This window comes from Ranitomeya imitator, chromosome 6 (assembly GCF_032444005.1).
Source record: "Ranitomeya imitator isolate aRanImi1 chromosome 6, aRanImi1.pri, whole genome shotgun sequence".
In the NCBI taxonomy this organism is placed as follows: domain Eukaryota; kingdom Metazoa; phylum Chordata; class Amphibia; order Anura; family Dendrobatidae; genus Ranitomeya; species Ranitomeya imitator.
This window is the reverse complement of record NC_091287.1, coordinates 96,609,052-96,635,814: the sequence shown is the minus strand read 5'-3', so window position 1 is coordinate 96,635,814 and position 26,763 is coordinate 96,609,052.

The window sequence follows — 26,763 nt, the reverse complement described above, 5'->3', positions numbered from 1 at the left end:
ACTCGGGTCGGCTTCTACTCGAGTATATACGGTAGCGCCACCACAGTGTATGAGATTTTAAGAAATTTGATTCAGATTGCTGTATATACAACGTAAACTGCGGGTGAAAGATCCGCTGAATGTGAATTTATGCTGCAAATGTGGCTGTGTATTCACATCTTTACTAAGGGTGAAATATGTGACTTCCCAGAACCTAATTTTGCAATGATATTCATAGTGGTATCATGGGAGCCTAAGGGTACGTTCACATTGAGATTTTTTTTCAGGAGTTTTTCAACCAGAAATTCTCCAAAAATCAAGGTGTTAAAAAGCTATGTGTTTTGATTGAAGAATTGGAGAGTTTCTGCTCCAAAAACCTACGAAAAATAAAATCAATGTGAATATACTCTTGGAGGGAAAATACACACATGATTAACTTGTCACAAAACTGTCAAATATGTAAATTGGCAGAACTACAGCTGCAGGTCCAGTCTGCCTTCTTACTCATTTTATGTGAAACATCTCCTGTGGCTTCACATTTGGGTGAATAAACTGATCCATAACTGCTAGAACAGAGGTCCCCAACTCCAGTCCTCAAGGCCCACCAACATGTCATGTTTTCAGGATTTCCTTAGTCTTGCCCAGGTAATAATTGCATCACCTGTGCAATGCAAAGGAAATCCTGAAAACTTGACCTGTTGGTGGGCCTTGAGGACTGGAGTTGGGGACCTCTGTGCTAGAATATACTCAGCAGCCAATGCCCTGAACCCGAGGTCTTTTACCTATTTGGGTATGTACACACAGATTTTTTGAGGAGATCAAAAACGATGAGATTTCCAGTGGAAACCGATTCAGGAAACTCTCCTTCTTTGACAAGTATTTTTTTTAGTTGTTTTTCATTTCCTGAAACAGTGTTGAAGAGTTTTTCAGTCCTGTTCTTCATATATTTGTACACATATATTTGTGTTTTCGCTTTTTTCTAGTGAGGATGGAGACAATTACGTGTGGTCCTGTTTTTTTATTTATTTGTATGTACAGTATGTTGGTGTGAGGCTTTTTTTTTCAGGAGGTGTGAACATATACCATTGTAAACGTAGACAACTGCATTGGCCTCTGTGTTTCCAAGCTAAAAGCTGGTACTTATGGTCCAAAAGTTGCCCCGATACACAAAGGATTCTAGTGATGCCCCTGAGAAAAGTGTAATTTCATTTCTTCTAGGTGGGTGGGTCTCCCAGTTATGACGCGCAGAGACAGTTCACCTCAGGTGAAAGTTGTCTGCGAGATAAGCCAACAATGTCATGTGTATGGAGGCCTCCAGACTTTTCTCTAACAGCACATTCCTGGGAAAATATGGATTAGACATGATGGTTTGGATTTCCATATGCCAATATGAGTTCTCTTTGTTAGTACAGTATTAGTGACACCTATTAGTTTTAGTGAATTATATGTATGTAACGTGCATAAAAAATATTTTTGGCAATAAGTGTTATCAACATTTTGAAGTCCTCCCACCTTGTAGATTCTTATGTGGTGTTCTACAGCCAGTGTTAGGGCCCATACTCACTTGCGAGAAACTCGGATGAGTCTCGCATGTTAATATCAGGCGCTGCTGCCGGCACTCAGATCGGAGCGTGCGGCCGCATTGGAATACATGGAGCTGCACGCTCCGCTCCTGAGTGTGGGGTGCAGTGCCGGGTATTGCCATGCAAGACTCATCCGAGTTTCTCGCAAGTGAGTATGAGCCCTTATTCGTCATAACGGATTAACTATACGTGCCCCCCAGGATGTCTGTGATACAAACTATGCACAATATTGCTTAATGAAATCACATTGATATAATTAGAATTTTTTTGTTAAGTAAAAAGCTGATCACACAATTCACTCCAGAATAAAAAGTATTCAGGGAATTGTAACGGATTAGAAATAAAAAAAAATGAAACCAAAAATTCATTAAAATGACCATTAAAAAAAAGCATCTGTACAAATGATATAAACACCTAAAAAGGGTTGTCCGGCCTTAGGGTACATGTTTACAGTCACTATATATGACCAACGACGAAAAAGAACCCGAAGAAATGTCCAATGTTAAAATAATGAAAATATTTATTGTAGAATACACAAACCATAAGAAGGGGTGGGAAACAAAATACCAGAAAAAGAGGGCAACGCACGGGACGGTGATAACAAAAATTAATGTGGCCAATCAATATTATAACATAATCTTGTTGTTTAAAATATAATATAACAATGGTCAATATAGCAAAATGTATGCCATAATAATGAGAATAAATATGAGAATACAATGCAATCAAAAAAGTGCTGATGTGCAAATATGTGCAGGCATATGGCAGATAAATGTAAAGTGCAAATGCAAAATAAAAATCAAAAAATATGAGGGCTACAAACGAGCAGCAACCTGAAATTAGGTAAATAACGAAACACATATATATATATATATATATATATATATATATATATATATATATACACATGTAGATATATATACTGTATATGCAGGTATTATAGACTCGGACTACACGTGCTGCTGACCCCTGATGAACCCCCTTGTAACAAGGGGGGGGGGAACCGCGTCGGGCATTGTTTTGGGGATAATATATTGAGCGCCTTTTTTTCATCTCCTGATCATCATCTCTAACGGCATTACCCGGATGTCGGGATAGTGTGCCGCAGCTCACAGATGAGTATCTCTGATCTTATCGTGTTAATTATTGAATCACTATGCTGCCGTGATTATCGGTTTCATATCCTCTATTAATGAGTGTTAGTTCAAGTTGGCACCTTGCACTTGATTATTACTATGCTGCTGTGATTATCGGTTCTATACCCTCTATCAAGGAGTGTAGGATCAATTTGGCACCTTGCACTTTATTATTGCCGTTTGCATTATATGTTTGGAGATTGATGCAATAGCGCTTTTTGTGTCCATATGAGGGGGCGTTCTGGGCAATTTGTCTATGATCTATACATTAGTATATTGCCTGATCCTTTAGAGACGATCGTGTCTCGGCAACATAACCGTTTATTGATTGATCTTAAGATATAAATGTGTCCCCCCTTTTGGATACTTGTTACCATTTTTTCTTATTTTGATGATGTGAGATTTATTGCATCCTGATGTACCCTCTATTAGTTGGGCATATCTGACTCTGTCTACCGAAGCCCAATCTGTGATACACTGATTCTTCTATGACAGCATTTACAGGTATAAATTATTTTGTTTTGTTTATTTTTTAGGTTTTTGTTTCACGTTTTTCTAATTTTTTCTTGTGGTTATCAGGGTATATTGGGACATTTTTCTATCCTTTATCTCCATTGTAGGGATTTTTGAGGGATCCTAGGGTGAGTCGACGTTGAGTGGGGGCGCCAACCGTTTCAAAGTAGGGTGCCAACCTCCACCGTTAGGTAGGGTTTGTCCGTTAGGCACATGCTAGGTCGTATCAGTTTTCCTGTATTGTAGGGATCTCTAGGGATTCTGAGGGCGAGCCGCCGAGGAGTGGGGGCGCCAAGCGTTATTTAGGGTGCCAACCCCCGCTGCCAGGTAGGACAAAGCTTAGTGTCGCTCTAGGATCATACAGGTACATTTTTGTTGTTTATGTCTTAATGATTAGAGTTTTTAGTATTATATACCATTAAAAGTTATTTTTTATGAATCCTGGTTTTTGAGCTTCAAAGGGTTCTAGAGTATATATATTATAGACTTAAGTAAGTCAGCTCAATAGCCACCCAATTTTTACCTTATGCCCTTATGTGAGAGGTCCCCAGGATATACCCTGCCCCCACGCGCGTTTCTGCCGTCGTCAGAGGAGTCACTATATGAGTGCAGACTTGTGAATCCTCACACATAACCGCAAATATGCGATTTACAGTGAGGAAAAAAGTATTTAGGCAGCCTCCAATTGTGCAAGTTCTCCCACTTAAAAAGATTTGAGAGGCCTGTAATTGACATCATAGGTAGACCACAACAAAGAGAGTCAAAATGAGAAAACAAATCCACAAAATCACCTTGTCTGAGTTAGCAAGATTTATTTTGTAAATTATGGTGGAAAATAAAAATTTGGTCACCTAAAAACATGTAAGATTTCTGGCTCTCACAGACCTGTAACTTCTTCTTTAAGAGGCTCCTCTGTCCTGCACTAATTACCTGTAGTAATGGCACCTGTTTGAACTTGTTATCAGTATAAAAGACACCTGTCCACAACCTCAAACAGTCACACTCCAAACTCCACTATGGTGAATACCAAAGAGTTGTCGAAGGACACCAGAAACAAAATTGTAGCCTTGCACCAGGCTGGGAAGACTGAGTCTGCAATAGGCAAGCCTCTTGCTGTGATGAAATCAACTGTGGGAGCAATAATATGAAAATGGAAGACATACAAGACTACTGATAATCTCCCTCGATCTGGGGCTCCACGCAAGATCTCACCCCGTGGGGTCAAAATGACCACAAGAACGGTGAGCAAAAATCCCAGAACAACACGGGGGGACCTAGTGAATGACCTGCATAGAGCTGGGACCACCGTAACAAAGGCTACCATCAGTAACACACATTCCACCAGGGACTCATCCTGCAGTGCCAGACGTGTCCCCCTGCTTAAGCCAGTACATGTCCCGGCCCGTCTGCAGTTTGCTAGAGAGCATTTGGATTATCCAGAAGAGTATTGGGAGAATGTCATATGGTCTGATTTAATTAAAGTAGAACTGTTTGGTTGGAGCAAAACTCGTCATGTTTGGAGGAGACAGAATGGTGAGTTGCATCCAAAGAACATCATAATTACTGTCAAGCATGAGGGTGGAAACATCATGGTTTGGGGCTGTTTCACTGCAAAGAGACCAGGACGACTGATCCGTGTACATGAAAGAATGAACAGGGCCATGTAAAATAAATCCAGGTGATTTTCTGGATTTCTTCTCTCATTTTGACTCTCATAGTTGTGGTCTATCTATTATGTCAATTACAGGCCTCTCTCATCTTTTTAAGAGGGAGAACTTGCACAATTGGTAGCTGACTAAATACTTTGTTCCCCACTGTACATACATGCAATCATGTGCCGACTAGATGTGCATGGCCTGTATTGAGTGAGCCTAGTCGCAATGTGGCCAGAAGTAAGCCAATTGTATACTTGCGGCCACATGACTGCCCACATCCGGCACCGAGGAATAATCACAGATCGCTGTGTGTATGGTTTGAGGATTCACAAATCTGCAGTGATATACTGTAGCTTGCTAATGCATTTAGCTCCCCCCCCCCACAGGCATTTTTTGTGTTTTGCTACCTCACAAGCTGGAATTCTACTGTTTCGTTTGAGGGTTTGTATCAGTTCATGTAAAGAACATGCCTACAACTGTGATCACTTGGTTTTCTTTTTATTCTGAAGCAAACAACAAATAGGACAAAATAACTGAAAACTCCAGTGTGCATAACTATTCGCCCCCCTTAAGTCAGTACTGTGTAACGCCTCCTTTTGCCACAATTATAGCTGCAAATCACATTGAATAAGTTTCTATGAGCTTTCCACATCTTGCCACTGGGATTTTTGCCCATTACTCAAGGCAAAATTGCCCTAGCTCATTCAAGTTAGATGGCTTCCTCTGGTGTACAGCAATCTTCAAGTCTGATCACAAATTCTCAATTGGATTAAGGCTTTGGCTAGGCCACTCCAAAATATTTATATGCTTCTCCTTAAACCACTCAAGTGTTGCTTTAGTAGTATGCTTTGGGTGATTGTCTTATTGGGAGGTGAACTTCTGTCCCAGTCTCAAATCACTGACAGACTGAAGCAAGTTTTTCTCAAGAATATCCCTATATTTCGCACTATCCATCTTCTCCTCTACGCAGACCATTTTTCCTGTCCCTGCTGCCGAAAAACATCCCGACAGCATGATGCGGGCACCACCATGTTTCCTTTTAGAGATGATGTTTTTGGGATGATGAGCTCTGTTGGTTTGGAGCCAGACATAGAGTTTACCTTGGTGGCTAAAAAGTTCATTTTTGGTCTCATGTGACCACAACACTTTCCTCCATACATGTAGGGCGTCTCCCACATATCTTTTGGCAAACTCAAAATGAGCCTCACAATTTTTGTGTGTAAGTATCTTCCCATTCTTCCATAAAGTCAATGGAGTGTACAGCTTATTGTGGTCCTATGGACAGATACTCCAGTCTCTGCTTGAGAACTTTGTAGTTGATTGATAAAGCACAGACCAAAGACTTAGCAGAGTTGGGTAAGTCAGGTGACCCAAAATAGAGTTCAGTGATGTAGCCAAGCCCAGCAAACTAATAGAGCTTGATGTGCTAAGAGGCACAATATGGTGAGGATCAGGGGCAGACATACCATTGGAAAAGCCTGTGCAACCACACAAGGACCCATGAGGTGAGTGGGCCGACTTCCAACCTCGAAAGCAGATGGAATTGTGCATTGTGATAAGCTATTAGACTGTGAAGGACCCATATATTTTTCTTGCACAGGGGCCCTCTCCTGTCTTATATTGAGGAATATGAAAGTCCTAAGTATTGGCCAGAATGGCAGCTACTAGTAACATTCAGGAGAGAAGTTGCCTCCTGACCCAGCCTATAAAGCCTTAGAGCATGATCTCCCCGGAGCACGCCAGGCTACCATGGTAACGTGACAGCAGAAGAGTAGAAGGAGCCTACCGAAACAGAGGGGGGTGCAGTGGCTGGTACTGGAGCCAGGACAAGTGAGTAATAGTATCATCTATGGGGAAGATGACCTGACCTGACACTGTAGGTTTCTGAGCACAATCCTGTTGACAGGTGCACTTTAAACATGGACTATTTAGATAAATGATTTCTATTTAAATGAAATTCAGCATGCTATACTGTTGATTCTAGTGGTTTTAATTATGCTGCATTGTATTGATATTTGGTTTATATGAACTGCGAGTGTCAAGTATGACAAATATTGTCAGAAGGGTAAGAGAAAGAATACTGTAGCATAGAGTTGAGCGACCTTGACCTTTTTAGAGTCGAGCCGGGTTTCGCGAAACCCGACTATCTCAAAAGTCGGGTCGAGTGAAATCGGCCGATTATGACGTAAAGTCGGGATCGACCGAAACACGAAACCCAATGCAAGTCAATGGGGCAGCATAGTCGGCAGTGAGTGGGGGCCAGGAAAACACCTAGAGTGCCCATTTTAATGTCAAAACCATCCATTCTTCTTAATGAAGCTTGTCAAGCGTAATTTACCTTATAATAATTGGAAGGCATTTGAAATTGGGGGTCATTTAGCTAAAGTTGTGGTGGGTAGGGCTGGTTCAAGTAATTAGTGGGCCCAGGAAATCTGGACCACGTCACGGCAGTGGAGCAGGGAGAGGTAAGTATTTCAACTTTGCAAGTGCTGTGAACCTGAGCAAGCAGGGGGGGCCCACTCGTTGGCATTGGCACTGGCACAGGACCCCTCAAAGTACAGCGGTGTGTTTGCACGGCGGGGGCGCCTCCCACCGGCAGCAACACTTTTGCGTACTATGAGAGGCCCTGTGCCAGTGACGTCGCCAACTAGTATTCCTCCCCCCCACCTGATGAAGGAACCTGCACTTTCATCTGCACCTTCCTCTTTGTCCCCGTGTAAGGTGGTATGGTATGCGGGAAGAGCAACCTGACTTTCAGCAGGGTCACAATGTTGTTGTGTAGCGTGCACGGGGAATGTTGCGTTATGGGTCAATGTACCAGCAGACTCATCTATCACTGGCTGGGCAATGGGCAGGATGAGGAGGAAACACAGATATAGGCCCAAAGAATAAAGTTGGCTAAATGCAGTTCAAAATTGGTAACACAGGAATAACCAGGGGGCATTGCAGTGGAGGACAACTGGAATGAGAGGCTGACACAGAGAGTAGGCCCAAATCAGTAAGTAGTCGAAATGCAGTTCAAAATTGGCAACAGTAGTAAACAGGCGGCACAGCTTTGTTCAGTGGAGGAGAACAGCAAGGAGTGGCAGACACCGATAGTAGGCCCCAACCCAACTAGTAGGCAAAATGCAGTCTAACATTAACAACTACTTAACGAGCGCCTGAAAACGGAATTTCAGGACAGGAAACCAGGAGAACAGCAAGGAGTGGCAGACACCGATAGTAGGCCCCAAACCAACTAGTACGCCAAATGCAGTTGTTCCGTTTAACCACAATTTAATGAGAGCCTGAAGATAGAAGTTCAGGAAAGGCAACCTGGAGAACACCTTGGAGTGGAACACACCATCTCTCTACACCCCATACCCAATTTGTAGGCCTAATGCAGTGTAGTTTCCAAGAACTACTAAACGAGAGCCGGAAGATCGAAGCTCAGGAAAGGCAACCTGGAGAACACCTTGGAGTGGAACACACCATCTCTCTACACCCCATACCCAATTTGTAGGCCTAATGCAGTGTAGTTTCCAACAACTACTAAACGAGAGCATGAAGATCGAAGCATTGGCGAGGAAACCTGGGGAACACCTTGGAGTGGAACACACCATCTCTCTACACCCCATACCCAATTTGTAGGCCTAATGCAGTGTAACATAGTAACATAGTAACATAGTAACATAGTTAGTAAGGCCGAAAAAAGACATTTGTCCATCCAGTTCAGCCTATATTCCATCATAATAAATACCCAGATCTACGTCCTTCTACAGAACCTAATAATTGTATGATACAATATTGTTCTGCTCCAGGAAGACATCCAGGCCTCTCTTGAACCCCTCGACTGAGTTCGCCATCACCACCTCCTCAGGCAAGCAATTCCAGATTCTCACTGCCCTAACAGTAAAGAATCCTCTTCTATGTTGGTGGAAAAACCTTCTCTCCTCCAGACGCAAAGAATGCCCCCTTGTGCCCGTCACCTTCCTTGGTATAAACAGATCCTCAGCGAGATATTTGTATTGTCCCCTTATATACTTATACATGGTTATTAGATCGCCCCTCATTCGTCTTTTTTCTAGACTAAATAATCCTAATGTAGTGTAGTTTCCAAGAACTACTAAACGAGAGCCGGAAGATCGAAGTTCAGGAAAGGCAACCTGGAAAACACCTTGGAGTGGAACACACCATCTCTCTACACCCCATACCCAATTTGTAGGCCTAATGCAGCGTAGTTTCCAACAACTACTAAACGAGAGCATGATGATCGAAGCATTGGCGAGGAAACCTGGGGAACACCTTGGAGTGGAACACACCATCTCTCTACAGTGGAACACACCATCTCTCTACACCCCATACCCAATTTGTAGGCCTAATGCAGCGTAGTTTCCAACAACTACTAAACGAGAGCCGGAAGATCGAAGCTCAGGAAAGGCAACCTGGGGAACACCTTGGAGTGGAACACACCATCTCTCTACACCCCATACCCATACCCAATTTGTAGGCCCAATGCAGCGTAGTTTCCAACAACTACTAAACGAGAGCCGGAAGATCGAAGCTCAGGAAAGGCAACCTGGGGAACACCTTGGAGTGTAACAAACCCTCTCTCTACACCACGGAAGGGCTGATTCTTAGGAAGGAAGGCTGTCGGAAAGAAGCAGGGCGCGTCCGAGGGTGATTATATTCTTATTAGGTATATACTCACCCTCGGACGCGCCCTGCTTCTTTATTTGTAATGAATGTTTATTTGCAATGTGGTTTTGACTTACTCTATTTTTTTGGTAAATAATGATTTTATTATTTTCATTGTTTTGCATCTTCTTGGCAATAATATAAAGAAGACGCGACAGGACAACACTCGGTGGATGCCATATCTGTGTTTAAAATTGAAAAAACCTTTCAGTTAACTACTTGCAGGAGAAAGTTATTGTAGCTGGTGGCCATTTTTAGTACTGTACCAGATTTTTGTTGTATGTGTTTGTTTTTAATGTTAAAATGTCTGCATTTGATATCTCTCCAGTATTTTCTTTTTTATAAGCAAAATACTTATTTTTATATTTTCTGATGTTGGTTCCAGGGGTACACGGGCAGCAGTGGTGTGGTCAGTGGAGGCCTAGTGGAAGGAGTGACCGCAGACAGGCATCGAAGGCCTAAAATAATAACACATGGCTGTAGGCAATTTTAAATTGGTTCCAGGGGTACACGGGCAGCAGTGGTGTGGTCAGTGGAGGCCTAGTGGAAGGAGTGACCGCAGACAGGCATCGAAGGCCTAAAATAATAACACATGGCTGTAGGCAATTCTAAATTGGTTACAGGGGTACACGGGCAGCAGTGCCCTGGTCAGTGTAGTAGTAGTTGAAAGAATGGACCGCAGACAGGCATCGAAGGCCTAAAATAAAAAAATTGGGCTGGCTGTAGGCAATTTTAAATTGGTTCCAGGGGTACACGGGCAGCAGTGGTGTGGTCAGTGGAGGCCTAGTGGAAGGAGTGACCGCAGACAGGCATCGAAGGCCTAAAATAATAACACATGGCTGTAGGCAATTTTAAATTGGTTCCAGGGGTACACGGGCAGCAGTGGTGTGGTCAGTGGAGGCCTAGTGGAAGGAGTGACCGCAGACAGGCATCGAAGGCCTAAAATAATAACACATGGCTGTAGGCAATTTTAAATTGGTTCCAGGGGTACACGGGCAGCAGTGGTGTGGTCAGTGGAGGCCTAGTGGAAGGAGTGACCACAGACAGGCATCGAAGGCCTAACATAACAAAAATGTCAATACAATGGTATTGTCAGTGGCAGGCATTGAAGGATGTCAGCGCATAGACTAAACATTGGTGGAGCTGTGAGATAATTTTGCAAGTGGTAGAGCACTGTTTGAGCTGGGGTGGGGGGAAACTGTCTTGTGGCCGGCGGTACAGGCCCAGGGCCCCTCATATTACAACGGTGTGTCTGACGTTGGGTGCGCACCACCACCGCCAGAGACACTTTATTGTACTAGGAGGGACCCAGTGGCAGTGCCATCGACCAAAAGCGGGCTCACCCACCTCTTCAGACAAACTGCACTCTCACGGGTGCTGTCGCCAAGTGTCGATACCACGGCCCCGTGTGGGGAGTTTGGCCATTTAGTGAGGTGTAAACATGTCGTATGCTGGACAATCAGGTGCAGAAAATTACGAGATTGGAAAAGGCATTCAGAATAGTCCACAGGCAAGACCTTTTCATAGGAAAGCTAGGTGTCAGCCGGGCAAGGTGGGGCAAAAGATTTCTAAATCCAGTTGTGGTTCATTTTAATGAAGGTTAGATCATCTACATTTTGGGTAGCCAGACGAGTCCTTTTTTCTGTTAGTATTGAACCTGCAGCACTGAATACTCTTTCTGATAGGACACTAGCTGCCGGGCAAGCAAGCTCCTGCAATGCATATTCTGCCAATTCTGGCCAGGTGTCTAATTTTGATGCCCAGTAATCAAATGGGAATGACGGTTGAGGGAGAACATCGATAAGGGATGAAAAATAGTTTGTAACCATACTGGACAAATGTTGTCTCCTGTCACTTTGAATTGATGCTGCAGTACCTGTCCTGTCTGCGGTCATAGCAAAATCACTCCACAACCTGGTCAGAAAACCCCTCTGGCCAACGCCACTTCTGATTTCTGCCCCTCTAACTCCTCTGGTCTGCTGGCCCCTGCAGCTCGTGTGAGAACGATCACGGGCGCTGTGTGCAGGGAATGCCAGAAGCAAACGGTCAACAAGAGTTGATTGTTTGGTTGCTAATATTAGTTCCAAGTTCTCATGTGGCATTATATTTTGCAATTTGCCTTTATAGCGAGGATCAAGGAGGCAGGCTAACCAGTAATCGTCATCATTCATCATTTTAGTTATGCGTGTGTCCCTTTTGAGGATACGTAAGGCATAATCCGCCATGTGGGCCAAAGTTCCAGTTCTCAAATCTGCGGTTGTGCTTGGTTGAGGGGCAGTTTCAGGCAAATCAACGTCACTTGTGTCCCTCAAAAAACCAGAACCCGGCCTTGCCGCGCCACCAATTTCCAGTGGCCCCGGAAAAGCTTCCTCATTAAAAATATAATCATCCCCATCATCCTCCTCGTCCTCCTCCTCCTCTTCGCCCACTACCTTGTCCTGTACACTGCCCTGGCCAGACAATGGCTGACTGTCATCAAGGCTTTCCTCTTCCTCAGCTGCAGACGCCTGATCCTTTATGTGCGTCAAACTTTGCATCAGCAGACGCATTAGGGGGATGCTCATGCTTATTATGGCGTTGTCTGCACTAACCAGCCGTGTGCATTCCTCAAAACACTGAAGGACTTGACACGTCTTGAATCTTCGACCACTGCACACCTGACAACTCCATGTCTGCCATCCTACTGCCTGCCCGTGTATGTGTATCCTCCCACAAAAACATAACAGCCCGCCTCTGTTCACACAGTCTCTGAAGCATGTGCAGTGTTGAGTTCCACCTTGTTGCAACGTCTATGATTAGGCGATGCTGGGGAAGGTTCAAAGAACGCTGATAGGTCTGCATACGGCTGGAGTGTACGGGCGAACGGCGGATATGTGAGCAAAGTCCACGCACTTTGAGGAGCAGGTCGGATAACCCCGGATAACTTTTCAGGAAGCACTGCACCACCAGGTTTAAGGTGTGAGCCAGGCAAGGAATGTGTTTCAGTTGGGAAAGGGAGATGGCAGCCATGAAATTCCTTCCGTTATCACTCACTACCTTGCCTGCCTCAAGATCTACAGTGCCCAGCCACGACTGCGTTTCTTTCTGCAAGAACTCGGACAGAACTTCCGCGGTGTGTCTGTTGTCGCCCAAACACTTCATAGCCAATACAGCCTGCTGACGTTTGCCAGTAGCTGCCCCATAATGGGAGACCTGGTGTGCAACAGTGGCAGCTGCGGATGGAGTGGTTGTGCGACTGCGGTCTGTGGACGAGCTCTCGCTTCTGCAGGAGGACGAAGAGGAGGAGGAGGGGGTGCGAACGGCTACAGCCAATTGTTTCCTAGACCGTGGGCTAGGCAGAACTGTCCCAAACTTGCTGTCCCCTGTGGACCCTGCATCCACCACATTTACCCAGTGTGCCGTGATGGACACGTAACGTCCCTGGCCATGCCTACTGGTCCATGCATCTGTTGTCAGGTGCACCTTTGTGCTCACAGATTGCCTGAGTGCATGGACGATGCGCTCTTTAACATGCTGGTGGAGGGCTGGGATGGCTTTTCTGGAAAAAAAGTGTCGACTGGGTAGCTCGTAGCGTGGTACAGCGTAGTCCATCAGGGCTTTGAAAGCTTCGCTTTCAACTAACCGGTAGGGCATCATCTCTAACAAGATTAGTCTAGCTATGTGTGCGTTCAAACCCTGTGTACGCGGATGCGAGGCTAAGTACTTCCTTTTTCTAACCATAGTCTCATGTAGGGTGAGCTGGACTGGAGAGCTGGAGATCGTGGAACTAGCGGGGGTGCCGGTGGACATGGCAGACTGAGAGACGGTGGGAGATGGTATTGTTGCCACCGGTGCCCTAGATGCAGTGTTTCCTACTACGAAACTGGTGATTCCCTGACCCTGACGGCTTTGGCCTGGCAAAGAAACCTGCACAGATACTGCAGGTGGTGCGGAAAATGGTGGCCCTACACTGCCGGAAGGGATGTTGCGTTGCTGACTAGCTTCATTGGCCGAGGGTGCTACAACCTTAAGGGACGTTTGGTAGTTAGTCCAGGCTTGCAAATGCATGGTGGTTAAATGTCTATGCATGCAACTTGTATTGAGACTTTTCAGATTCTGTCCTCTGCTTAAGGTAGTTGAATATTTTTGACAGATGACTTTGCGCTGATCAATTGGATGTTGTTTAAAAAAATGCCAGACTGCACTCTTTCTAGCATCGGATACCTTTTCAGGCATTGCAGACTGAGCTTTAACCGGATGGCCACGCTGTCCTCCAACAGGTTTTAGCTTTGCCACACGTTTTGGGCAAGATACGGGCCCGGCAGATGGAACCTGTTGCGATGTTGATGCCTGCTGCGGCCCCTCCTCCTCCGCTTCAGAACTGCTGCCGCCTGCACCCTGTTCCCCCAATGGCTGCCAATCGGGGTCAAGAACTGGGTCATCTATTACCTCTTCTTGTAGCTCGTGTGCAACTTCGTCTGTGTCACCGTGTCGGTCGGTGGTATAGCGTTCGTGATGGGGCAACATAGTCTCATCAGGGTCTGATTCTTGATCAGCACCCTGCGAGGGCAATGTTGTGGTCTGAGTGAAAGGACCAGCATAGTAGTCTGGCTGTGGCTGTGCATCAGTGCACTCCATGTCAGATTCAACTTGTAATGGGCATGGACTGTTAACTGCTTCACTTTCTAAGCCAGGGACGGTATGTGTAAAGAGCTCCATGGAGTAACCCGTTGTGTCGCCTGCTGCATTCTTCTCTGTTGTTGTTTTTGCTGAAGAGGACAAGGAAGCGACTTGTCCCTGACCGTGAACATCCACTAACGACGCGCTGCTTTGACATTTACCAGTTTCACGAGAGGAGGCAAAAGAGCTAGAGGCTGAGTCAGCAAGATAAGCCAAAACTTGCTCTTGCTGCTCCGGCTTTAAAAGCGGTTTTCCTACTCCCAGAAAAGGGAGCGTTCGAGGCCTTGTGTAGCCAGACGACGAACCTGGCTCCACAGCTCCAGACTTAGGTGCAATATTTTTTTTCCCACGACCAGCTGATGCTCCACCACTACCACTACCCTCATTACCAGCTGACAATGAACGCCCCCGGCCACGACCTCTTCCACCATACTTCCTCATTGTTTTAAAAACGTAAACAAACTAACGGTATTTGTTGCTGTCACACAAATTACAGGGTGAGCTATAACTTCAGTATGATTTAGCTACCCCTTTACAGGTGAGTGAGACCACAACGAAAATCAGGCACAATGTTACACACTCTGTTGTTGGTGGCAACAAATGAGAGAGATGCCACACATGCAGGACTGTCACTGAAGCACAAATGTAAATATTAATCTCCCACTGATTTGATTTTTTTTTTTTTTTTCAGGGAGACTTTAGGAAAAAAAAAAATAGAATAAAATGATTTTTTCAGGAAGAATTTAGAAACCAAAGAAAATAAAATGATTTTTTCAGGGAGAATTTAGAAAACAAATAAAACAAAAAAAGGCTTTCTATGGCCCACTGAGTGAGAGATGACGCACACAGGAGTCAGGAGTGGCACACAAGCCCAGAGGCCAATATTTATCTCCCACTTTTTTTTTTTTGTTCCAGGGAAAATTTATAAACCCAATAAAAAAAATAATAAATAGGCTTTCTATGGCCCACTATCTGAGAGACAGAGAGAGATGGCACGCTTAGGACTGGCACACAAGCCCAAAGGCCAATATTAATCTCCCTTTTTTTTTGTAAGGGAGAATTTATAAAACCAAAAAAAAAAAAATAAATAGGCTTTCTATGGCCCACTATTTGTGAGAGAGATGGCACGCTCAGGACTGGCACACAAGCCCAGAGGCCAATATTAATCTCCCACTTTTTTTTTTTTTTCCAGGGAAAATTTATAAACCCAATAAAAAAAAAAATAAATAAATAGGCTTTCTATGGCCCACTATCTGAGAGAGAGAGATGGCACGCTTAGGACTGGCACACAAGCCCAAAGGCCAATATTAATCTCCCACTGATTGATTTATTGATTTTTTCAGGTAGAATTTAGAACCCAAATAAAGCAAAAAAAAAAAAAAAATGGGCTTTCTATGGCCCACTGAGTGAGTGATGATGCACACAGGAGTCAGGAGTGGCACACAAGCCCTGAGGCCAATATTTTTCTCCCACTGATTGATGTAGTGATTTTTTCAGGTAGATTTTAGAACCAAAATCAAGCAAATAAATAAATAGGCTTTCTATGGCCCACTGAGTGAGTGATGATGCACACAGGAGTCAAGAGTGGCACACAAGCCCTGAGGCCAATATTTTTCTCCCACTGATTGATGTAGTGATTTTTTCAGGTAGATTTTATAACCCAAATCAAGCAAAAAAATAAATAGGCTTTCTATGGCCCACTGAGTGAGAGATGACACAGACAGGGATGGCACTCTAGCAGAAATGTCAATCTTAATCTCCCACAAAAAAAAAAAAAAAACAGGGAGTGTCCTTCAATTACTATCTCCCTGCAGTAATCTCAGCCAGGTATGGCAGGCAGCAAATAGGAGTGGACTGATGCACAAATTAAATAAAAAGTGTGTACAAACCAAAAAGATAGCTGTGCAGAAAGGAAGGAACAAGAGGATTTGTGCTTTGAAAAAAGCAGTTGGTTTGCACAGCGGCGTACACACAGCAATGCAGCTATCAGGGAGCCTTCTAGGGCAGCCCAATGAGCTACAGCGCTGAGGGAAAAAAAAAAAAAATGTAGCTTCCACTGTCCCTGCACACCGAAGGTGGTTTTGGGCAGTGGAAATCGCTACAGCACAAGCGGTTTGGTGGTTAGTGGACCCTGCCTAACGCTATCCCTGCTTCTGACGAAGCGGCAGCAACCTCTCCCTAAGCTCAGATCAGCAGCAGTAACATGGCGGTCGGCGGGAACTCCCCTTTATAGCCCCTGTGACGCCGCAGACAGCAAGCCAATCACTGCAATGCCCTTCTCTAAGATGGTGGGGACCAGGACCTATGTCATCACGCTGCCCACACTCTGCGTCCACCTTCATTGGCTGAGAAATGGCGCTTTTCGCGTCATTGAAACGCGACTTTGGCGCGAAAGTCGCGCACCGCATGGCCGACCCCGCACAGGGGTCGGATCGGGTTTCATGAAACCCGACTTTGCCAAAAGTCGGCGACTTTTGAAAATGAACGACCCGTTTCGCTCAACCCTACTGTAGCATTTTGTAAGGCTTTATTACAAATTTTCTTTGATTCACGAAAACTGAACTTTGCTAATTTTCCACTTGTTGTCGCCAAAACCTGCAGATCAGTATTTTTACAGGTCCCAGAAAGCCAGAAGAAAACATATCATTTCACTGGAGAAATGTTAGCCCAAGCCATAAATCAGGATATATCTTTTTACAGATCCCAGAAGTAGCAGTTCAGCTTGAAAGACAAGTGTGGGTGTATCTTGGTTCTCTGTTACCACTGCACAGAATGAATATCTTAAGGAGGTATCAGGTTTAGACATTCATTAATTATTGTCACATGTCTGGTTATGTTTTGTGAAAGTAGAACAAATGCAGACACATTATTTTACAGACTGGCTTTAATTCCAACTTTGTAGCTCTATTTGTCATTGTCCATAAAAATAAAATTAATTCTATAATAAAAACAGACTGTGTTCATTATTTTTGCTTCCTTGCTCACTTGGCCGGGTTTCAAAGGAGACCATGATTTTTACTATATGCAGCAATACTGTGGTATTTCTGTATATAGCACAAGGAAACAGGTAATCACAGGTTCAAGTCCCTTCAGGGGACTAAAAAATATAGTAACATAGTAACATAGTTAGTAAGGCCGAAAAAAGACATTTGTCCATCCAGTTCAGCCTATATTCCATCATAATAAATCCCCAGATCTACGTCCTTCTACAGAACCTAATTGTATGATACAATATTGTTCTGCTCCAGGAAGACATCCAGGCCTCTCTTGAACCCCTCGACTGAGTTCGCCATCACCACCTCCTCAGGCAAGCAATTCCAGATTCTCACTGCCCTAACAGTAAAGAATCCTCTTCTATGTTGGTGGAAAAACCTTCTCTCCTCCAGACGCAAAGAATGCCCCCTTGTGCCCGTCACCTTCCTTGGTATAAACAGAACCTCAGCGAGATATTTGTACTGTCCCCTTATATACTTATACATGGTTATTAGATCGCCCCTCAGTCGTCTTTTTTCTAGACTAAATAATCCTAATTTCGCTAATCTATCTGGGTATTGTAGTTCTCCCATCCCCTTTATTAATTTTGTTGCCCTCCTTTGTACTCTCTCTAGTTCAATTATGTCCTTCCTGAGCACCGGTGTCCAAAACTGGACACAGTACTCCATGTGTGGTCTAACTAGGGATTTGTACAGAGGCAGTATAATGCTCTCATCATGTGTATCCAGACCTCTTTTAATGCACCCCATGATCCTGTTTGCCTTGGCAGCTGCTGCCTGGCACTGGCTGCTCCAGGTAAGTTTATGATTAACTAGGATCCCCAAGTCCTTCTCCCTGTCAGATTTACCCAGTGGTTTCCCATTCAGTGTGTAATGGTGATATTGATTCCTTCTTCCCATGTGTATAACCTTACATTTATCATTGTTAGACCTCATCTGCCACCTTTCAGCCCAAGTTTCCAACTTATCCAGATCCATCTGTAGCAGAATGCTATCTTCTCTTGTATTAACTGCTTTACATAGTTTTGTATCATCTGCAAATATCGATATTTTACTGTGTAAACCTTCTACCAGATCATTAATGAATATGTTGAAGAGAACAGGCCCCAATACTGACCCCTGCGGTACCCCACTGGTCACAGCGACCCAGTTAGAGACTATACCATTTATAACCACCCTCTGCTTTCTATCACTAAGCCAGTTACTAACCCATTTACACACATTTTCCCCCAGACCAAGCATTCTCATTTTGTGTACCAACCTCTTGTGCGGCACGGTATCAAACGCTTTGGAAAAATCGAGATATACCACGTCCAATGACTCACCGTGGTCCAGCCTATAGCTTACCTCTTCATAAAAACTGATTAGATTGGTTTGACAGGAGCGATTTCTCATAAACACATGCTGATATGGAGTTAAACAGTTATTCTCATTGAGATAATCCAGAATAACATCCCTCAGAAACCCTTCAAATATTTTACCAACAATAGAGGTTAGACTTACTGGCCTATAATTTCCAGGTTCACTTTTAGAGCCCTTTTTGAATATTGGCACCACATTTGCTATGCGCCAATCCTGTGGAACAGACCCCGTCGCTATAGAGTCCCTAAAAATAAGAAATAATGGTTTATCTATTACATTACTTAGTTCTCTTAGTACTCGTGGGTGTATGCCATCCGGACCCGGAGATCTATCTATTTTAATCTTATTTAGCCGGTTTCGCACCTCTTCTTGGGTTAGATTGGTGACCCTTAATATAGGGTTTTCATTGTTTCTTGAGATTTCACCTAGCATTTCATTTTCCACCGTGAATACCGTGGAGAAGAAGGTGTTTAATATGTTAGCTTTTTCCTCGTCATCTACAACCATTCTTTCCTCACTATTTTTTAAGGGGCCTACATTTTCAGTTTTTATTCTTTTACTATTGATATAGTTGAAGAACAGTTTGGGATTAGTTTTACTCTCCTTAGCAATGTGCTTCTCTGTTTCCTTTTTGGCAGCTTTAATTAGTTTTTTAGATAAAGTATTTTTCTCCCTATAGTTTTTTAGAGCTTCAATGGTGCCATCCTGCTTTAGTAGTGCAAATGCTTTCTTTTTACTGTTAATTGCCTGTCTTACTTCTTTGTTTAGCCACATTGGGTTTTTCCTATTTCTAGTCCTTTTATTCCCACAAGGTATAAACCGCTTACACTGCCTATTTAGGATGTTCTTAAACATTTCCCATTTATTATCTGTATTCTTATTTCTGACGATATTGTCCCAGTCTACCAGATTAAGGGCATCTCTAAGCTGGTCAAACTTTGCCTTCCTAAAGTTCAGTGTTTTTGTGACTCCCTGACAAGTCCCCCTAGTGAAAGACAGGTGACACTGTACAATATTGTGGTCGCTATTTCCTAGATGCCCGACCACCTGCAGATTTGTTATTCTGTCAGGTCTATTAGATAGTATTAGGTCTAAAAGTGCTGCTCCTCTGGTTGGATTCTGCACCAATTGTGAAAGATAATTTTTCTTGGTTATTAGCAGAAACATGTTGCCTTTATGGGTTTCACAGGTTTCTGTTTCCCAGTTAATATCCGGGTAGTTAAAGTCCCCCATAACCAGGACCTCATTATGGGTTGCAGCTTCATCTATCTGCTTTAGAAGTAGACTTTCCATGGTTTCTGTTATATTTGGGGGTTTGTAACAGACCCCAATGAGAATTTTGTTACCATTTTTCCCTCCATGAATTTCGACCCATATGGACTCGACATCCTCATTTCCTTCGCTAATATCCTCCCTTAAAGTGGACTTTAGACAAGACTTTACATAGAGACAAACCCCTCCTCCTCTCCGATTTTTACGATCCTTTCTAAACAGACTGTAACCCTGTAAGTTAACTGCCCAGTCATAGCTTTCATCTAACCATGTCTCGGTTATTCCCACTATGTCAAAGTTACCTGTAGATATTTCTGCTTCTAGTTCTTCCATCTTGTTTGTCAGGCTTCTGGCGTTTGCGAGCATGCAGTTTAGAGGATTTTGTTTTGTTCCAATCTCCTCGCTGTGGATTGTTTTAGAAATGTTCTTACCTCCCTTCTGAGTATGTTTTCCTGGATCTTCTCTGTTCAAGTCTAATGTTTTTCTTCCCGTCCCCTCTTCTTCTAGTTTAACGCCCTCCTGATGAGTGTAGCGATAAATAGTAAAAATATAGTAATTAAAAATTCTGAAAAAAAAATAATAATAAAAGGTCAAATCATAGCACTTCTTCCCCATTAAAAATAAAGATATAATAATAAAAATAATAATAACAACACATATGCTTCTGACACCTGTTTTCATGTAAATATTTGCACTAGTTTTATAAATCAGAATCACAATTTCTTCACAAACAACTTTTTATTGTTAAAAAAACAGATTAATGGCAGGAAACACTGGAGCTTCAGACACATCCGATAACAATATTTTTTTTATCTTGGACTCGGAACTATTAAAACATTTTAGCGTTGTAATTTGGGGTTTCGGGAAAAGGAAGCAGACAGTAAAGCACATGCTGTAGGCAGAGATCCGCGAGCATCGCATCCAAGGCTTTCTGAGAATTATACTCCGACCACAAAAGTAATTCTGGTTTATTTTCTTAACTTTTCAGACAAAATGTCAAATTTGTTTTTCTGAACCAGTGTGATCATTGTAAATAGAGAATAACATGGAAATGCAAAAAATTCTCTGTGGCAAAGTTATGGCAATAGCAAATCACATTTTTATTATGTTTCATCATTGAAAGAAAAGTTTAAAAAAATTAAATGTTCAATAGAACTATATCTTTTTTTATTTGTCAGTTGATTAAGTGTTTTTTCCAGATTGATCAGTAGCTTGTATTTCCACCAGTCTGGGTGTAGATGACTTTTTCATTGCTTTTTCTTTTAGTCCATTTTTGGGGGGAGAGACAATGTAACCAAAAACAGCAATTCTGGCAGATTGAGGTTTTTTTTCTTTGCATTATTCATCTTACTGGATAAGTAATAATATTGTATTCGTTTTGGTATTTTTGAATGCAGCAATGCCCAACATAATACTTTTTTTTCTATTGTTTAGATTTTTTAAAGTAAAAAAGATAGAAAAACAGGTTATTTATTTATAAATATTTCTTTAAAATAAATTGTAACTATTGTTGACATTGAAAAACCTGAACCTGTGATCATTTGATCAATTGTACAATATGTGCCATAATGTCTGTATTGCTGTGTATTGCCATTTTACACCTCTCCTAAAAAGCCATAGGTGTCTAAACGATGTCTGCATGGAGTTGTTCTGCTATATTGCCAGATTTGCTACTTAAAAATTGAAATTTCCCCCAAAAACTTTTTATAATAAAATACTCCTTACTGGAGAATGTGGCTTCTTAAAAAAGATTTCTTTGCAACGCGCTTTTTATGTCATTTGCAAAGATGGAGTTCTAGCACCCTCTAGTGGTTGATGTAATATCAGAAACTAAAGGGCTTATATAAAATAGCATTTCAGAACTGTTCAAGACTAATAATTATTATTATAGCACTCATATATTCTGTATTCCACATTCGCTTAAAGGTTTTGTACCAATTTAATACACTATATGCCAGCAGAGGATGGAATAAGTTACTGATTACTAATGGTATAACCATGAGAACCCCTCATTACAGAAATTAGATGCCTACACCAAATATCAAGCCCCAAGCTGCTACCATCATTAACGCCTTCCTTATAACTAATACTAACTAGTACTATCTGTGACCCTTTTATGGTGATTTTAATTGGGCCACCATGGCTGATGTTATATAAGTGTGTGAATTGTATAAGTGATGGCGTAAGTTATATGCACAGTTTGGCAGCATAATCTATATAAATTGCAGATTGACATTCACAAGTGTGTGTCCAAATATACAAAGCCATTCAAAAAGAATAGCCCAAAATTATAATCTCGGTATTTATAACTGAGAGGACATAACACTCCTGTATTACCGTGAAAAGACACACTATCTATACAAGTTTTATCTACATACTACAAAGGTTCAAAGTGATTTCCATTGGTAACATGACAGATATCTAGGCGGCAGTTCAGTTCTGTCCAGACCCATGCCACCATACTCTCGAATAGCGACTCCATTGTTTCGGTGATGCACTGTCTCAGGTCAACTCACGTTTGTTGCTCTGGTTTCCAAGATCACCAGATTTAACACTCAGCAACTCCTTTCGGTGGAGATTCATCAAGGACTTAGTGTATCTGCTGCTACCCAATCACAGGATCTGAAAAATCTGAGACAACATATCACTGAATATATCATATCACAAAATAAGATCGACCAGACAAGGCAAGTCTTCATTGTTCAACCACCACAACCCCTTTGTATACCAGACCAATGCCCAAACCCCATAACCTCCCTATCCAACATCACTGAAGGGGTGCTTAATTGTCTCCTCTCCAAATCGCACCTCACCACCTGTGCGCTCGACCCCATCCCATCCCACCTCCTCCCCAACCTCACCACCACACTTATCCCATCCCTAACCCACCTCTTTAACCTATCACTATCTTCTGGCACCTTCACTTCTGCTTTCAAACATGCCACAATCACACCTATCCTTAAAAAGCCAACCATCGATCCAACTGCTATGTCCAGCTATCGCCCAATATCGCTGCTCCCATTAGCTTCCAAACTCCTGGAGCAGCACGTCCACTCTGAACTTTCCTCCCACCTCTCATCTAACTTGCTCTTTGACAATCTACAATCTGGTTTCCACCCCCATCACTCAACTAAGACAGCCCTGACCAAAATCACTAATGACATACTTACCGCGAAAGCTAATGGACAATACTCTGTACTCCTCCTTCTAGACCTGTCCTCTGCTTTCGACATGGTTGACCACTCCCTCTTACTACAGATCCTCTCCTCCTTTGGCATCAAAGACCTCGCCCTATCCTGGATCTCCTCGTACCTTTCCAACCGCACATTCAGCGTCTCCCACTCCCACACTAGCTCCTCAATCACCCTCTCTCTGTTGGAGTCCCCCAAGGCTCTGTTCTGGGACCCCTACTCTTCTCAATCTATACACTTGGCTTGGGACAACTCATAAAGTCCCATGGATTCCAGTACCACCTCTATGCTGATGACACTCAGATCTACCTCTCTGGCCCAGACGTCACCGCTCTGCTGTCCAGAATCCCAGCCTGATCCTATCAGCCATATCCTCCTTCTTCTCCTCTCGCTTCCTCAAACTCAATGTGGACAAATCTGAACTCATCATCTTTCCTCCATCCCATAGATGTTCCTTACCTGACCTATCTATCGCAATCAATGACATCATGCTTTCCCCCGTACCGGAAGTCTGCTGCCTCGGAGTAACCTTCGACTCTGCCCTGTCCTTCAAACCGCATATCCAAGCTCTTTCCACCTCCTGTCGCCTCCAGCTCAAAAATATCTCCAGAATCCGTCCTTTCCTCAACCGTCAATCTACTAAAATGCTTGTGCACGCCCTCATCATCTCCCGCCTTAACTACTGCAGCATCCTTTTCTGCGGCCTCACTGCTAACACCCTTGAACCTCTCCAGTCCATTCTTAACTCTGCTGCCCGACTAATTCATCTCTCTCCTCACTACTCCTCTGCTTCCCCCCTCTGCAAATCTCTTCACTGGCTCCCATTCCCTCAGTGTATCCAGTTCAAATTACTAATACTGACCTACAAAGCCATCCACAACCTGTCTCCTCCATATATCTCTGAACTAATCTCCCAATATCTTCCCTCACGTGATCTCCGGTCCTCCCAAGCCCTCCTTCTCTCCTCCACACTTATTCGCTCCTCATCCAATTGCCTCCAAGACTTCTCCCGAATATCCCCCATCCTCTGGAATTCTTTGCCCCAACACGTCCAAATATCAACCACATTTGGATCCTTCAGACGGAACCTGAAAACCCATCTCTTCAGGAAAGCCTACAGCCTGCACTGACCCCGCTGCCGCCTCATCACTACCGAAGCTACCGCCTCACCAACACCGGAGCTCCTGCAACCCTCAACCTACTGTCACCTTCCCCATAATCCTGTAGAATGTAAGCCCGCAAGGGCAGGGTCCTCGCCCTTCTGTATCAGTCTGTCATTGTTAGTTTAGATACTGTAAGTGATATCTGTAATTTGTATGTAACCCCTTCTCATGTAAAGCACCATGGAATCAATGGTGCCATATAAATAAATAATAATAATAATAATCACTGATATAGTGGAGTCCATCTCGGAGGATATGCTGCCATGCACCTGGACAGAACTAGACTTCCGCAGCGCAGCTCATCATGAGGGCCGGCTGTCAGTCATTGCCAGGGACGCAGTTACATCCGCAGCTCTCTGTTCATAGAACGGTGACTGAACCCATGCTGGTGCCGCCTCTGTGACTGAAACCAAAACACTACTGGAAGGAACAACGTTCATTTTCTTGACGCACTGAGAGTTTAAGTGCCAGCGTCGGGCAGGTTGAGAATGGTATTAAACTACGGATTCACCCAATATATGAAGGTGAATAGCATTTTTTTTTGCTTGACAAGATCCCTTTAAAACTTGGATAGAATGTGTGTCTTTTTTGTTAATATAATTTTCATCATCCTTTTTGAGTTACTTTATTATATATATATATATATACATATGTATTGTAGTGCAGCGGCAGCACCCTGTGCATTGATGAGGCAGTGACCCAGTAAAAGTTCAAAACAAATGTCTTTTTAATATCCAACTCACAAAAACACAGTACACAATATCCTCCGGATTGCAGCCGGGAACAAATCCTCTGGATTGCAGCCAATAAACACGCAAGTTCACCTCCGTGATAGTTGCCGTGGGCGACTGCACTGCCATGACAAAAGTCTCTTTAATGTTCAACTCACAGCATTACACAACACACAATATCCTCCGGATTACAGCCAGGAACCATATCCTCCAGTTTGCAGCCGATAAACATGCCAGTCCACCTCTGAGACAAGTTGCCGCGGGCAACTGTATCGCTGTGTATGTTGTGGGTGTCAGGCTTTTCAGCTGCCTTGGCTGTTTGGCTCTCCTGGCCTATGTTGCCTAATACAGGTGGAGCTCTGCAGAGCTTTCTTCTCTGTACTGCTCCAAACACCAAACTGACACTGACCCAGACACACTTAACCCTCTGCTTCAGGGGTTTTTACAAGCAACCTGTGGCCTTCAGCCACATGGAAAACCCAGCCAGGAATTAAATGGACTGCACCACTACCGTCCTGTAGTCCATTTCAAAACACAAAAGCTCAGAGCAGGTATTCTTATATCTGCCTTGGACAAATAGTTTGCCCAAGACTAATACTTTTATTCCACATTGCAATCACAACGTCTGTGACTGCAATGCACTCCCATGGCCTCAATATGCCTCCATGCGCCTCCTGGGGGGAGCATACAGTGACCCCTACATGTAACACCAGTCATTACCTCAAAATATATACACACACACACAAATGCATTCTTTCAAAAGTAGAAGTGTGGCTAACTTTTTTTAAATTTGTTTATTTATTAAACATAGAATAAAATTACAGCATACATATTTGTCCTTGTCATTAATCTGCATGGTTACACTTACAGGAATTGAAAAAGACAAAACATACATATGCCAATCACTTCACATAAAGAGAGCGTATGTGCTAAGTTATAAAACAATCAGAACATAGGGTTCTTAAATTACAACCAAACTAAGCCTCCAGAACTACTAAGCCACCACTTAACAAAAGTTGAATACATTATTTTATTTTTTCCCTTCCCATTGCGCAATACTTGCAGATTAAAGGACCAGGTAAACCACATTTCTCTCAATTAGTCAGGTCACAGAGTGAGATAAGATGCGTTCCATCTATCCCAAATTTTGCTGAACTTACACGGGCAACCCCTATTTTGATAAAGAGTGCGCTCATAGGGAACAACTGCATTTACCAGCTCAATCCAGGACCTAACGGAGGGGGGTGAGTTCTCCATCCACCCCAAAGCTAATAACTTCCTTGCCAAGAAGAGTGTTTCTCGTAGAAAGATCCCCGTATAGTGTTCCCAGGCCTCCTCGTCCCATACTCCAAACAGGCAAATTAAGGGTTCAAGTGGAATCGGGATTGACAGTATTGAGGTTAATAGTGACGTCACCCCCCTCCAGTAATGAGAAACCATGGGGCACTGCCATATCCTATGTATAAAATCTGCGTCAGGTGAGTGGCAACGCAAACATTCCGACGTCGAGTATCGACCCATCCGACAAAGTCTCAACAGAGTCAGATATGACTGGTGGATTATATATAATTGAGTCATCTTATTATTGACTGATGGGGAGACTCTGAGGGGGGATTCCAAAATATCCTCCCATTCCTCGTTTTGCACATCAGGAATAAGCCCCTCCCATTTGCCTCTCACCGAATCCACAACAGAGTTCGTTCCCGCTGATAGCAGATATGTGTATAGGGACGAGATAAGACCCTGAGGTCCCTGTGACTTAAGAATACCTATCAGAGGTAAAGATGAGATGTTACGGTTCATTCCCTCATTCCTAACAAATGACTGAACGGCAGATCTGAGCTGCAGG